Genomic DNA, 16,385 nt, shown 5'->3' with positions numbered 1-16,385 from the left:
TAATAGAGAAATGATTAGCATCAAAGATCTTGATACTAAGACTGCTATTAAATGTGTCTAGGAAAGGATTAATCTTGCGATCAAAGCTATACAACCGTTTGACAAAGTACCCGTGCCAGACGTTCGATGAAGTCAAGTCGCGAGCGTTAGCACAGATGAGATTGGAGGAAGATGATACCATCCTCAACACCATATCCACCCGACGTGCACCAGAGACCCCTGCTGACCGGAAGGCTTTCGTCCCCAAGAAGAATAATTGGCGAAGCCACCCTTATAGCCGCTCAAATCAGGTAAACAATGTTACTGACGTTGTCGAAAATGCAGGTAACGACGCAAGGACGGAGTCGCCGACCTTCCCCGATCTAGACTCTTACGGATTTTCCGTTGATGTCGGAGGCGTCGTGAATGCTTTATCCAAAATCGGAGCACCCGTTCGTTGGCCAAAAAAGAGCGACAAACCGGAAGCGCAAAAAGATCAAACAAAGTGGTGTCAGTTCCATCATGACCATGGCCATAAGACGGAGGAGTGCATTGCGTTGCGACGAGAGGTCGCGTTCATGCTTAATAAGGGGCACCTTAAAGACCTCTTGAGCGATAAAAGGTAAAGCGCCTTCGGTAGGAATACCGCGCAGTCCGACCCTCCTGCATCACCCACACACGTAAAGGTAATCAACGTTATTTCTGGTGGGTCTGATGTATGTGGACTAACGTATTCCGCAGCCAAAAGGCTAGCTAGAGAGGATACTCCCTCGTCCCCGTTTTTAAATCTTGCAGGTCAGCTGAAGAACAAGCTCGAAGCGATGGCAATAACCTTTGACGACGACAACGTCTGCGACGTGGAGCATCACGATGGATTAGTCATATCCCTGACTGTCAGTAATTGCTTGTTGAAGCGAGTGTTAGTCGATGGGGGCAGCTCAGCCAACATCATATTCAAAAGCGCCCTCGAAGGTATGGGTTTGTCGATAAAGATATTACTAAAAAATCTACTGTTTTGGTAGGTTCAGTGGAGAGGCTCAACATACTGTCGGAGAGATCACATTGCCAACGCTAGCCAAAGGCGTCAACCTGCCAACCAGATTCAACGTTGTGGATTGCCCGTCGCGTATAACATCATTCTCGGCACTCCATGGATACACAAGATGAAGGCGTCCCTCAACTTATCATCAGTCGTGAAGTTTCCAACCAAGTGGGGGTCCAAGAAATAAAGGGCGAGCAGAAATCTGCAAGAGAATGCTATAGTTCGTCGCTCAAACCCCCAAAAGCTCCATCTAGCAATTAAAGGATGGTCAGCGCCCGACGCCCCAGCGAGCAGGACGTGGATGAAGTGATGCTCGATCCATCCATCCCCGATCTGTCGTTCGAATCGGAGCGACGTTGTCGCAAGAAATACGAGGTCAGTTAGTTATTTTTTGAAAATAACCAAGATTGTTTTGCTTGGTCCCATGAGGATATGACAGGAATCAGTCCTGACGTTATTACGCATAAGCTCAACGTCGACCCTGCTCACAAGCCTGTAAAACAGAAAAGACGCAAATTCGCACCCGAAAGGAATCAAGTCATCAATGACGAGGTTCAAAAGCTGATCGATACCGGAAAGATCCGTGAGGTAAAGTATCCAGATTGGTTAGCCAATGTCGTGGTGGTCAGCAAAAAGAACGGGAAGTGGAGAGTCTGCATCGACTTCACAGATTTGAACAAAGCATGTCCCAAGGATCCATTCCCTCTCCCTCATATAGATGCAATGGTCGACGCGACGGCAGGTCACGAGCTTTTAACGTTCATGGACGCATATATCCGGGTACAACCAAATATTGATGCATCCGGGACCAGGAAAAGACCGTGTTTGTCACTATAAAGGTATATATTGTTATAAGGTTATGCCTTTTGGTTTGAAAAATGCAGGTGCCACATATCAGCGATTGGTCAACCAAATGTTTAAAGACCAACTGGACGACACCATGGAAGTATACATAGACGATATGCTCGTCAAATCCAAGCGAGCAGACGATCACATCCAGCATCTGTCGGAGGCTTTTGATGTCATGCGAAGGTATGGCATGAAATTAAATCCCACTAAGTGCACATTTGGAGTGTCTGCAGGAAAGTTCTTAGGGTACGTCGTTACGCAACGAGGAATTGAAGCCAGCCGGATCAAATAAAAGCCATATTAACATTCAATCTCCAGAAGCGTCAAGGAGGTGCAAAAGTTGACCGGTCGTGTAGCCGCTGAATCGTTTCATATCCGGTCGTCTGAAAAATGCCATCTATTTTATGACGTCCTAAGAAAGAATAAGGGCTTCGACTGGTCGCACAACACGAAGACGCGCTGCAGAAACTTAAAACTACTTAGCGTCGCCGCATTCTGTCGAAGCCAAATATCGGAGAGCGTTGCAGCTTTATCTCGCGGTAAGCAATGTGTCCGTCAGTGCTGTCCTAACGCGGGAAGCAGAGAGCCAGTAGCTACCAATCTACTATGTCAGTAAGTCTCTGCTAGACGCGGAGACCAGAACTCTTCATTAGAGAAGCTCATTTTAGCCATAGTCGTAGCTGTTAAAAAGCTTAGGCACTATTTTGAAACACATACTGTTATCGTTATGACTAACTATCCTATCAAGTCTGTCTTGCGACACCCAGAATTGACAGGACGCATGAGCAAGTGGGCAATAGCACTCAGTGCGTACGACATCCAGTTTCATCAAGAACACTATCAAGTCACAAGCTTTGGCAGATTTTGTGGCAGACTTTACCAGAGCTAGAAAAGCTTGCGGACGACGAAGTCGCAAAGATTAGTCAAGTAAACAACGACTCTTGGATACTGTTTGTTGATGGATCTTCTAATTTTCGTGGTGCAGGTATTGGCATTGTGCTAAAGTCGCCACAAGGGGGCAAGATAGTACGAGCCATTTGTTGTGAATTTAGAGCGAGGAACAACGAAGCCGAATACGAGGCGCTCATAGCAGGAATGCACAGCAGAAGATATGGGAGCAAAAGCATTGAAAGTCTTCAGCGATTCACTGCTGATAGTCAGCCAAGTCAAGGGCGAATTCGCGCAAAAGACTCTAAAATGGCCATGTACTTAGAAATAGCTCAGCGTAAAAGTAAAGTGTTTAATTCATTTGACATTTTGCAGATACCAAGGGACCAGAATACGCAAGCGGATGCATTGGCCAATCGGATCTTCTTTAAGGGACGTTTCGTTCGTCCGTCCCTATAGTTCATTTGGCGAATCCTGCTATCGCTAGGAGCGTTGGGGACGCTGTCATGACGACGGCCGAACGGCTTCAAGACAACCATGAGGTCGTCAGTAACATTGGTAATCGCGCATCTGAGAGCGACCCTGACGCCGAGGAGGTAAGTGTCAATTGGACAAAACCGCTTTATGATTTTCTTGCTAACGACGTACTCCCAGCAGATAAGGCAGAAGCACGCAGAATTCGGTTCAAAGCGTCGCGATACATACTCATTCAAGGAGTACTGTTCAAAAAATCTGTCGCAGGCCCCTACCTGCGTTGTTTGGAAAAGGATCAGTGGGGGCAAGTCCTGAAGGACATGCATGAAGGCACTTGTGGAAATCACTCAGGAGGCCGCAGTTCATCCAACAGAGTGTTGCGCATGGGATACTATTGGCCAACAATGAAGAAAGACGCAATAAGGTATGTCGCCAAATGCGATAGTTGTCAACGACATGCAGGTATGACGCATAAACCTTGTGAACTTTTGCATCCTACTCTAACACCTTGGCCTTTCATGAAATGGGGCATGGACATAGTTGGCAAAATTATCTCCAGCCCAGGCCAGAAGGTCTTTATGTTGGCACTAACTGACTACTTTTCTAAGTGGATTGAAGCAGGTTCTTTTCAACAGGTACGCGATAAGGAAGTGATTTCTTTTATATATACTAACATTATTTGCAGGTTTGGTGTTCCGTCCGAGATAGTATGCGATAATGGGTCGCAGTTCACTTGCAACGAGACAAGACGTTTCTATGATGAATGGAGCATAACGTTGTTAGCGTTAACACCAAGATACCAGCAAGCCAATGGACAGGTTGAGTCCAATAACAAGACGATCATTGACTCTTTGAAGAAGCGACTCATAGCCAAGAAGGGTAAATGGGCGGAGGCATTGCCTTCCATCTTACGGGCTAATGGCACGACACCGCACACTACGACTGGAAAACACCGTTCTCACTAGTTTATGGTTGTGAGGCTGTCCTACCTTCAGAAGTGAGCGTCCCGACTGCGAGATGTAGTCTAACGACGGAGCGACTGAACCGCGATGAACTGATAAACGACCTAGATACCATTGAAGAGTTGCGCGACGTAGTATTGGTGCGCATGGCGGCCCAACAGCAAATAGTAGCAAGGAGCTTTAATAAAAACGTCCAAGCCAAGACCTTCGTCGAAGGTGATTGGGTCTTAAGGAAAGTATTTCAGCACACACAAGAGGCTAACGCTGGTGAGCTAGGACAGAAGTGGGAAGGACCATATCAAATCAGTAAGGTGGTAGGCAACGGAGCCTACCAATTGGCCCAAGGTGACGGAAGCTCAGTGCCACGTAGCTGGAATGCCACACACCTCAAACGATACTTCTTTTAAGCTAAGTAATAAGTTTTGTTTTCCCATTCGTTAAAAAAAAAAAAAAAGAGGATATAGATGGTCATGCTATTGTATCTGTGTCGCTAGCTGCTAGCGACCATAATGTTCTCTCACTGGGTATTGTTGAATTTCAGGGAAGCCGCTCTTGTCCATCTCGTTAACGTTCCGGCGACTTTTTACTAGACATCAGGCAGACTTGCATTTTACTACCATAAAAAGTCTTTTGGTCCACTATTGCTTCAGATGACGCTACGACAGGGGCACAGTCATTTTAAAGCTATAACTGCTTATGACATTTCATCTATCTCTCTAACTAATACACGTAAGTATCTATGCATTTCCTATGTGTATTCAAACGTTGCGTCTGAACGACCAGAGATGGCTTTTACTAAGCCCAACCGATACGTCTGAACGACCAAAGATGGCTTACTAAGCGCCTGACTATCCTCTAGAAACGTCAGAATAACGACTGAGACACACGCATACGACACAAAGTAAAGACAAAAGATTAACATTGTTAAAGTTCAAACGATAAAAAGTTATGGTCACCCCCATAGGTGACCCAAAAGTACAATACAAACAGTCACTCCTTCGAGTGACCTAAAACAGAGTTTGATTAAAAGTTTAAGTGACAAGGGCATGATATAGAGTGCTTAAAAATTAGACGTCAGAGGTGTCTTCAGCTCCTTCCTTCTCTGACGCAACAGCTGGCAAGACAGTGGCTGGAGCTTCCTTCTCAATCTCAGGGTCAAGTGGCACGTCTGACGATATGAACCCGGTACATGTCGGGGTGTTCTCATCAACTTTTGATGAAGAGTCCGCCGTCGCAACCAGGTCTTCCTCGTCCATCAGATCCTTCATGGACCCCATGTACTTGAGGAATAGGTCAATGTCCTTCTGTGGCGTCCACGACGCCGTCTTTTTCATTAGGAATTGGTGCATTAGCTTAACCCTGACCCTGGTTGTCACTTCAGCCTCGAGCATATCCAGCTCATTCTTTTGTGCGTCAACGCTCGTCTGGAGCGTCGCGATTTCATGACGAGAAGATTCCTCCAGCTTAGTCGCCCTCTGCCTTATCTCTTCCAGCTCCTCCCCATTCTTCTTTAGAGCCTTTCCCATATCCTCCATGGCCTTCTTGCAAGACTCCACCTCAGCACCTTTGGACTTCGCGTCCAATTCAGCCTTCTCCATTCTCTGCTTCATGGTCAGATGACCCTTCAGCAGAGATGAGACCTCCCTCTTAGCCATTAGCAGATGTTGAGAAGACTGCATAGAAAAGACATGATGCACGTCACTTAGAGAGTCGAAAGTTATTGTCATGATAAGCATAGTGTCTCAAAAGAAAAGCAAATGTCTATACCTGGAATAGGAGTTCTAGCCCGTCAGACATCATACGGGGAAGAGTATGGTCCTTGATCCTCTCCATTACGCTTGGAAAAAGAAACCTGTTAGCCTCAGGCCATATGGACATCTCCAACGACATGAAGTCGTTAGGGACGGTCATAGTATAGGAAGGACCGCTCTTGTCTGGAGGGGCCAGGAAGTCAGTTTTTCGCGTCTTAGACGCGACGTCATGCTCATCGTCCAAATGGACGACGACCGCTGTGTCCTTCTTTGTCGACGCAGACGACAAGGACGTCGCGTCAGTAGAGGACTCCCTCTTGCGTTTGCGCAGCATTTCAGCTAACGCTTGCCCGTCCAAACTCCCCCTAGGGCGCGACTGTGATGAACTTGTCCAGTAGTGTTTGAGTCAATAACACGAAACTCTCTCTTAGAAAGTCCTACTCAGAAATAAAAAATCGGAAAGAATAGATAGACTAACCAGATGTCATAGATGAACAACTGTCTTGAGAAGCAAATAGGATTCTTCTGAACCGTCTATCTTCCTCCGGTACCTTCAGAAATTTGTCACAGAGACTCTGAGATTCGTCGCGATGCGACATCAGTTTTGGGTTAAGACCTGCAGTAGAAATGATGTAAGAGTAGTGTTAACGACATGACACGAACTTAAAAAGACTGAAAATAAACACACCTTCGGTATTCTAGCCGCCAACCAAAGACGTCCCAACTTCCCCTAGTGACACCTTCTTCACAAACACAAATCTGTTTTACCAACCTCTGTCATTCGACTGGACTCCCCCGACCAGAGGTTCTAACCTCGCCTTTGCATGTAGGGCTATTCTATTTTTTGCCTTGACCCTAATTTCATAGTGTAACAGTAGGTCGTGGAGGGTGAAGGCTTCTTCCCACGACGCCATCACCCTGTCGATGACGCTTAGAATCCGCCAGACCTGGGGCATAATTTGCCCAGGACTGATCTGGTAAATCTGCATAAGGTCCCTCGCTAAGGGGGTGAAGGGAAGTCGTAGACCTATTTTGAAAGGGTATTCATAGAGCACTACCCATTTGTTGGGGCTTAATTCTGGTGGTTCGTCTGACTCAACATTCCTAATGACAGTACTTTCGAGCAAATTCCCTAAGTCTAAAAACCTTAAAAGATCCTCTTCTGACATCGTTGACAGTTCGTCTTCATTTTCTACCCTTAGTTCTACAGCTTTCTCTTTCCCTTTCGATTTTTCTTGATTTTTTTACAAAAGTCCTAATGCTACGTCTGCTAGGCGCCATGAGAACAGTGGAAGAAGAAAGGAAAAATAGTACGAATTAAAGGAAATAACGAACGGAAAAATGCGAAATTACCTGGTGTCAGTGATCGATTTTCCGGCGGAGGAAATAATGGAAGTTAAGGAAACTATCTTGCTTAAGGAGAGAGAAAGATTTGGTGAAGTTGGAATAAAAGTTAGAACCCTTAAAACCGCCCAAGTTATTTATGTCATCAAGAGCAATCATGACAACGTGTCAATGGTTGTAATTAAAACAACTATTTAAAAAGAAAACTACCTTTTGTATTTTGAGACCCTTGGACTACCAAAAATAACCGCTTAAACGGATCTCCTTTTCTTCCTTGTGTCTCCTTGGGAATTTTTTTTCTATAATTGACAAAAGCGAAATTTTTCTTGTGATTTTTGATATCTTAATGACTTAGACAAAATTTCATTTGATTTACTGATTTTTCTTAATAATTGTCTCATGGGTTTTGTGTTACCCCGATTCAACAATTGGGGGCAAACTGTTATGGCTGAATTTTTTGACAGGATGACACTGACGCAATGATGTGATGACTCGGTGACATGATGCCATCTGACATGATGACGAAGTAATTATGACTTGAAGACACAACAAAGGACGCGAGATTAGAGCAGAGCATTAAGTGGTAACGGTTCAGCTAAATAAGGAAGGAGTGTAATGAGGCATAAATTCAGCCGTTAAAGAGCAAGGATCATGACGTTGGAGCGTAAGTGAGGAAGATCTCCCATGATTGAAGGAATGAAATTAATGTAATAATTAGGGAATTTATTATGTATCTGTTGAGAAAAAGCCAAGGGGGGAAAAAGGCATACAAAAGGGGGGTAGAGGATCATTAGTCATTTTTTCGCAACATTATCGAAGGAACACTAGAGACAAAAGTACTTTTGTAACGTCGGTCGCTCACTAAAAAAGACAGTGAACCATAGTAGATTGGTGGATCTCCATCCACCCGCGGTTTTTACCCACCTTCATTGGGGTTTTCCGCGTCACCATTTTTGTGTGTTCATCCCCTTTGATCCCCATTGCATTCATTTGTCGCATTATCTTAAACATAATCTGGTTAAATCGTCCCAAATTTTAATTTCGTCGTAAGTGATAAATTTTAGCATAAACACTTACCCAGCAAGGGTACATTTTTCCACGTCGAGAATAGAGACCCCTTGGTTTCAGATGATCCACAAACTTCCTCTCAAGGGTGTCGAACAAGGGCAAGTCCTTTGAGCCTTGGAGAGAATGGTCATGGGAATTTTAGGAGAAGTGATGAAATGGCAGCGGGCGTGGAGCCAGGCTGGCACCAGGCATCAGGACGTTACCAACCTTCTTTTTCCATGGGTGTGGACAGTTTGGAGATAACACACACCAATCAGGACCATCACATGGAGGTTAGAGGCAAGGTGCTTTTGTTGCAAACAACAATGGTTCACCCCATACATATGTGCCTCTAAATTAGCCAACTATGGCTGGGAACCCTTCACTTGCTACTTATATGTCTTATCAACCACCTATCATCGGGATGTCTCACTATGGGAGTGCCCTTGGTTTTGGTCCTAATCAAGCTCCATTTGCTCATGTAATTGGAACTTACCAACAAGGGGTACCTAATAATGGGCATACGTTCCAGCCACAAATGGCACATGGAACACCTAATCCTAACTATGTGCATCACCAGGATATGCCTATGGGAGGTCATCATAACCAATCTTTCATTCCTAATCCCAATCATATGTATGACCAAATGGGGAACGTAAGAAATGGAAAGTCCAGGCTATCAAGGGAGAAATCAAGATCCCATAACAGCAGCACAAATTGAGGCGCTAGTCCAAAGATTATTGGGCGATAACTCTAGGAGGGGTCATAGGCAATTAGGTCAGAAGCCTTACTCTGAATGGATTGATAGAGCCAATCGTTTCCCCAGGACATTCAAGATACCTGACTTTACCTTATTCTCAGGCAATGACAGAGTGTTAGTCGAGGAACATATAGTTAGGTTCAATTGTCAGTGTAGGGAGGCAGCTGACAATGATTATTTGAAGTTAAAAATGTTCTCTATGTCTCTAACTAAAACAACCTTTTGGTGGTATATAAATTTACCACCTAACTCTATCCACTCATGGCAGGATATGCAAGTGCAATTCACTAATCATTTTGCACGCACTGAGCCTGGAGTGACTCTCAGCGACTTAGTTAGAATCCAACAAAAGATTGAGGAGTCTGTAGAAGACTATCTAGCTAGCTTCAAAATGGCTAAAGATTATGTGCCATGTTAGCATCCCTAAGAGGGAATTTGTACAAATGGCTCAGGAAGGGATGTTAATTCAGTTCCAAAAAAGGTTTGATGGTCATGCCTTTGGTGATTTTGTAGAATTCACTAGTAGAATAAACGCTATTTGCTGCGGTTAAAAAGTGGCATATTGCTGCGGTTTTGGGCGCGCAGCAATTAAGAGGGCAGCAATAGGTATTAATTATATTGCTACTGTTTTAAACCGCAGCAATATTTAACAATATTGCTGCGGTTTTGGGCCAAACCGCAACAATATTATAATTTTTTTATCTAGTTAACACGTAATATTGCTGCGGTTTTTAGGGCAAACCGCAGCAATATACGCTATTTTATAATAAATAAATAACATATTGCTGCGGTTTTTAACAAAAAACCGCAGCAATATGTACAGGTATAGGTAAATTTTTTTTTTTCCTTTTTTTGCATTTTGCGATTAAAGTTGAATATGAAAAAATCCTATTAGAAAAACAACATTTTTTCGCATACACATAACATTGACAGCTTAGTTACAATGACTAATTACTAAAAAATCAAGAAACTAAAATATAAAAAAATCTTAAAACAAAAAATCTACTGATCTAAAATAACAAAAAAAAAAACAAAAAACAAGTGTTAAACTTGTTATGAACAGCACTATGGAAGCTAAAGAACAAGAGTTATGAAATCCTAAGAAACAAAAAAAAATAAGTGTTGAAATTATAAAAATCAAACAAATCCTAAAACAAAATCTACAGATCTAAATTATACAACCTAATGAACATAAATTCGAAATATGAACACAAAAATCTACATATCTAAAAAAACAAAAATAACGAAAAAAAGGAAAAAAAAGTAGATTTAATTCACGAGCATCGGTGTTGACAGTGACGAAGAAGATCGGAGCACGACTGCACGAGCGAACGAACCCGAGTGAGATCTGAAGCGAGCACCGGTGTTGCGACGATCGGTGTTGGATCACGAGTGCAAACGACGACCGGAGGGAGGAACGAACACGAGTGAGAGAGGATGCGAAGTGAAGCGAACGAGTGAGGAACGAGTGACGAAGCGACGGCCGGTGTTGCGACGACCGGTGTTGGATCAGAGAGTGAGGAACAAGCGACGAAGCTTACCGGAGAATAATTACGACCGGTGTTAGATCGGAGGGAGGAACGAACACAAGTGAGAGAGAATGAGAGGTTGAGAGCAGAGAGAGAGAGAGAGAGGGGGTTGAAGAGAGGCGGTTTTGAGAGCAGTGTGAGAGAGAGGCGTGTGGTGATAAAGAAAAACCCTAAGTAATAAAAGCACGTCTTTTATACCGGTTTATAATATTTTTAAATGATATTGCTGCGGTTCTTTGAAAGAACCGCAACAATATATTAAAATATTAATTTTAATATTGTTTTCTTATATTGCTGCGGTTTTTTACCAAAACCGCAGCAATATTTCGGCCAAAAAGTCAACTTTTGTTTCAAAATTTTTCATGTTGATACAATATTGCTGCGGTTTTAGGCCAAAACCGCAGCAATATCTTTATTTTATATTTATCTTTTCTTTTCACGTGCTATATTGCTGCGTATGAGTAAAACCACATCAATACCATCGCAGCAAATAGCATTTATTCTACTAGTGATTAGCATAATTGGCCGTAAGGTATGAAAGGAACCTACAAGCTAAAAGTGCAGCCAGGCATCAGAGCTTCTTTGTCCAAAGTGAACAACCTTTCCATTACGAAAAAACACCAGAGGTTCATGTGGCTGAAATGGTCGAAGGAGTACCTTATAAATGTTCTCCTCTAGAGAAAAGAGAATTCTCAGCGCCAAAAGACTTAAAGTCTGGGCAAAAGAGAACATACACTTTTGATGCTAAGAAATCCAATATCATCTTTGATTGGTTATTATCTAATAAGAAAATAAAGTTGGTAGGGAGGCATAAACTAAAAACCGCTGATGAAGTTAAAGGGGAAAAGTATTGTAAATGGCATGATGCAGTTACCCACGATAATTCTGAATGCATTGTGTTTAGAAATAAAATTCAAGACGAGATTGATAAGAAAAATATCATGTTTCCTGATGATGAAAATGCTAACGTAGTTGATGTGGAAGAACCATTCCATATGTCTTGCAATATGGTGAGAATTGATAATGAGTTTTATGTCGTTTTATAGGCATCTCAAGCCACTAAGATTGGTAATCAGTTATTTAACAGCTCATTGATGAAGGAGTCCTGATTATGCCAGATAGCTAATGAAGAAGGATTAGAGGACATGTGTAGATGGCACATGAAAGGGTCTCATACCACGAACCATTGCCATGTCGTCAGAGGATTCCTTACCAGACAACTAACTCTCAAAAGATTAGTTGTCTCAGAAATAGATCATCAGGCCACGAAAATGGAAGCATACAGGATTAGTCTAGCCAAAGCTAAGGCGCCTGTAAATGCAAAGACAAGTCCAAGTGTGGCGATGCCTGAGGAAAAAGCTAAAACTTATAAAGAAGCTGCTTAAACATTTTCGTTGCAAACCAGGACAATAGAGGGATTAAAAGCTTTAATGGGAGGTATGTGTTTCTCATGCTCGAATAAATTAACTTTCGAGATGATCAGGACACAGGTCATTTCTAATGACCCTACGTACGTCCCTTCTTACCAACGACCATTCCAGAAAAGGTCCCAAAGTCAAGGACCAAGAAGAAACAATGGATTTGGACCATAATTTTTCTCAAAAGAAAAAGAGGTAGAGGTAAGTCAAATTTCAGTTCCTAAAATTCTCAAGAGGAATAAAAAACCTAAGAAGAATCAAGGGGAAACAAGGCTGAAATCAATGGTAAAAATAGCTCCAGCTCAATATGGTCAAAACTTGCAACAAAGCAAGTCATCAAAGATGAAAGAACTATGCCTTAGGGCTGCTATAGCAACACCTCAAATTAGCAATCAAAATCTACATGAGTCTCTTATAGCAAACGTGAGGACTGATGAAGAAGCTCTTTAGGCTGGAATTACAAAGTTGCTGCCTCTAGAATAAAATCAATCCAGTCCATCAGCTTTAGAGATAAATACCCAACAACATCATGGAAAGGATTATCTTATGAAAGAAGCTGAAGGGAATGGTGTTGATGAAGAACATGACTCAGAATTTGGATCTGGATCTGAAGATCTGGATTTGTTGGTATCAGATAGTGACTTGTTATCAGATGGAGATCCATTGGTGCCTGAGTCTCAAACAGGAGATCAGGATGGTCAAAACATGCAATGCAATGTAGTAATGTTACCAACGGAGTTCAAGATATCAGCGGACCAGACAGCATTGCCAACTACCGCATCTTGGGCAGATGAAGTTGATAAGGAAGAAAAAGCATGGACTCTCTAAAGTCAGTTCCCAACATCAGGATTGAGGTTGCTCTACAACTTGAGTCACAAACTCACCAAGAGGTAGAGGACTCAAGTGCAATTCTCATCGAAGAAATTGAAGATGCATCAAAAGTTGAGGATATTCAATCAAAATATGAATTTATTCAACAGGCATCTCATTACGATCAATCACTAGCTCTAGTTAGTTGGTAGAGTTAGATTATATTTTTCTAAAAAGTTTATTATGTCTGTAAGCTTTAAAGAATTGTGTAATGGGTTTACCCCTATCGTTGATCAAGTTGTGAAAGATTTAGTTTTTAAAAGATATCAACAAGATTTTCTTGAAAATTCTAGTACATGTTGCTCTACCTTGTACACATGATTTCGAATCTCTAGAAGAGGAAGATGAAAACGTATGGGCTAAAAGTAAGGATATTAAACAAGAAGTTCATGATTCTCTAGAGGAAGTAAAACTAGGGACTGATGAAAATCCGCGTTTTACTTACATAAGTAAGCTTCTCACTAACCAAGAAAAACATGAACTAATTGAAATTCTAGAAGAATTTAAGGATTGTTTTGCTTGGGAGCATCATGATATGCCTGGTATTGATAGGATATTAATAGAACATAAATTATCTATCAAGGAAGGATATAAGCATGTGGCTCAAAGTCCTAAGAGACTAGCGCCAGAATTAACGGAACCTATACAAGAGTAGATAAACAAACTCCTCAAGGCAAAGTTTATAAGGCCTTGCAAGTATGCTGACTGGATTTCTAAAATAGTCCCAGTAGTTAAGAAGAATGGCAAGATAAGAATTTGCATTGACTTTGGGGATTTAAATAAAGCAACACCTAAAGATCAATACCCTATGCCCATAGCTGATCTTATAATAGACGCAGCCTCAAGATATGAACATATATCTTGTATGGATGGGTATGCAGGTTATCATCAATTAAGAATTGCATAGGAAGATTGTAATAAAACATCCTTTCGATGTCCAAAGTCCCTAGGCTTATTTGAATATGTAGCTATGCCATTTGGTTTAATAATGCTGGTGCTACATATCAGAGGGCCATGGATCCAATTTTTTAAAGATATGATTTGCAAGATTATGGAAGTTTATGTGGATGATGTCCTCGTAAAATCAAATGACTTTGTTAGGCATAAAGAATATTTGATTAAGTCATTTATAAGAATGAGGGAATATCACCTAAAGATGAATCCACTGAAATGTGCTTTTCGGGTTAAAGCCAGTAATTTCCTAGGATTTCTCATTCATAAAAATGGAATGAAAATGGACCAAAATAAGGAAAAAGCAGTTTTGGCAGCTAAACCTCCTTACAATAAGAAGGAATTACAAAGATTCTTTGGACAGGTAAATTATGTTAGGAGATTTATGGCTAATCTAGCTAGTAAAACCAAAAAGTTTTCACCTCTGTTAAGATTAAAACATGAATCCGAGTTTAAATGGAATAAGGATCATCAAGAGGCTTTTGATCAAATTAAACAAGATCTGGCAAACCCTCCAATATTGATTCCTCCAAGGCAAAATGGAAAACCATTAAGTTTATATCTATCAGCCTGTGAAGATTCCATTGGTAGTCTCCTTACTCAAGAAAATGAGAAAGGACATGAGCAAGCTATTTTCTACCTAAGTAGAATCTTGCATGATACGGAGCAAAGGTATACCATGGCAGAAAAATGGTGTATATGCTTATATGACACGTATTTTAAGCTTATATATTATTTCATGGCCTTCATAATAGAATTGGTCTCTCCAATAGATGTTATAAAATATATGATCTCTCAACCTTTGATAAAAGGAAGGTTAAGTAAATGGAATCTACATCTACTGCAATTTGATTTTATTTATATGCCTCAAAAAGCAGTAAAAGGTCAAGCTCTAGCTGATTTCCTAGCAACTCACCCTTGTTGTGAATCTGGAATCATTGATGAAGACGCTCTCCCATGGATGTTATTCTTTGATGGTTCTAATACCAGAGAAACAACAAGAGTTAGAATATACATTCTATCTCCTGATAGGCTTCCAACTAAGGTAGCAGTAACCTTGAGAGGTCCGTGTACAAATAATAGGGTTGAGTATGATGCTTTATTAATTGGACTAGAGTTGTTATTAGAATTGGGAGCTAAGAAAGCTAAAATATATGGAGATTCTTAGTTGGTCATTTATCAAATGACTAAAGAATTTAAATATATTTCGCCTGTATCCCACGAATATAGTAAAAAAGTGCAGAGATTGTCTACACAATTTAAAGTAATTTACTTCATACATATTCCTAGAGAAGAAAATAGAATAGCAAATCAGTTGTCTCAAATAGCTTAGCTTCTACTATGGAGGAGATACCTTCACCAAAAGAAGATATCATCCTTCAAGAAAAGGTCCTGGATCCTGTTAATGGTATTGATATAGAGATGTTAGAAAATATATTGGAAGTCTCACTAGTAGAATAAATGCTATTTACTGCGGTCAAAAAGTATTGCTGCGGATTTGGGCGCGCAGCAATTAAGGGCGCAGCAATAGGTAAACAATATATTGCTGCGGTTTTTAACCGCAGCAATATTTCAACATATTTCTGCGGTTTCTAGCACAAAACTGCAGCAATATTATTATTTTATATCAGAAAAAATCCGGTATATTGCTGCGGTTTCTATCCAAAACCGCAGCAATATGGCCTGATACAGACAAAATTTTTTTTTTTTTTTTTTTGCATTTGCCAATTAAATTTGAAAAATTAAAACCATACCATTAATCCATCCACAAACCACCAAATTTACCGACAAACTGAAGAAAATGACATTAATATATAAAAAACATTTTAACTTACTAATTACAAAATTATAATAAAAAAATAAGAAACTGAAATTTAGATACTAAATCTAAAAATAAAATAAAATAAAAAAACGTTTGCGAGAAACAAACAGCGCAGTAAATCTGCCTTTGCGATAAACAGCGAAAATAAAAATTAATTACTAGATCTAAAAAAACTAAAAAAAAAAGGAAAACAAGATCTGGAAATTCGCAACGAAAAACGAGATGTATTTCGACGATAAAGTTGATCGAAGATTTGACCGACGAAGAGGTTGAACGACGACCGAGCGCGAGGTTTTGTTGGAAGAAAAGCGTCGGGCTACTTGCGGCCGACTCTTCGACGTCCGAGCGTGATGTGAACCGACGAAGACTTCATCTGCTGAGTTGTTGAGTAACGATGAAGACTTCGACCAACAAAGAGCAGATCTCGAAGAGGAGAGAGTGATACCTTGATACTCGGATTGGAGAACGACGAAGACTTGGAGCAACGAAGAACAGATCTCGAGGAGGAGAGAGTGATACCTTGATACTCGTATTGAAGAACGACGAAAAGATCTCAGATTGAATGAAACCTTCGACGAAGAACAGATCTCAGATTGAATGAAACCTTCGACGAAGAACAGATCTCACCAATTTTGAGGAACGACGAAGAACAGATCTCGAATTGGATCTCGGATTACCATTAAAAAATAATATGTTTGT

This window comes from Beta vulgaris, chromosome 1 (genome assembly GCF_026745355.1).
Source record: "Beta vulgaris subsp. vulgaris cultivar EL10 chromosome 1, EL10.2, whole genome shotgun sequence".
NCBI lineage: Eukaryota > Viridiplantae > Streptophyta > Magnoliopsida > Caryophyllales > Amaranthaceae > Beta > Beta vulgaris.
The sequence above is the reverse complement of the archived record's forward strand: the minus strand, read 5'-3'. Positions refer to the sequence as shown.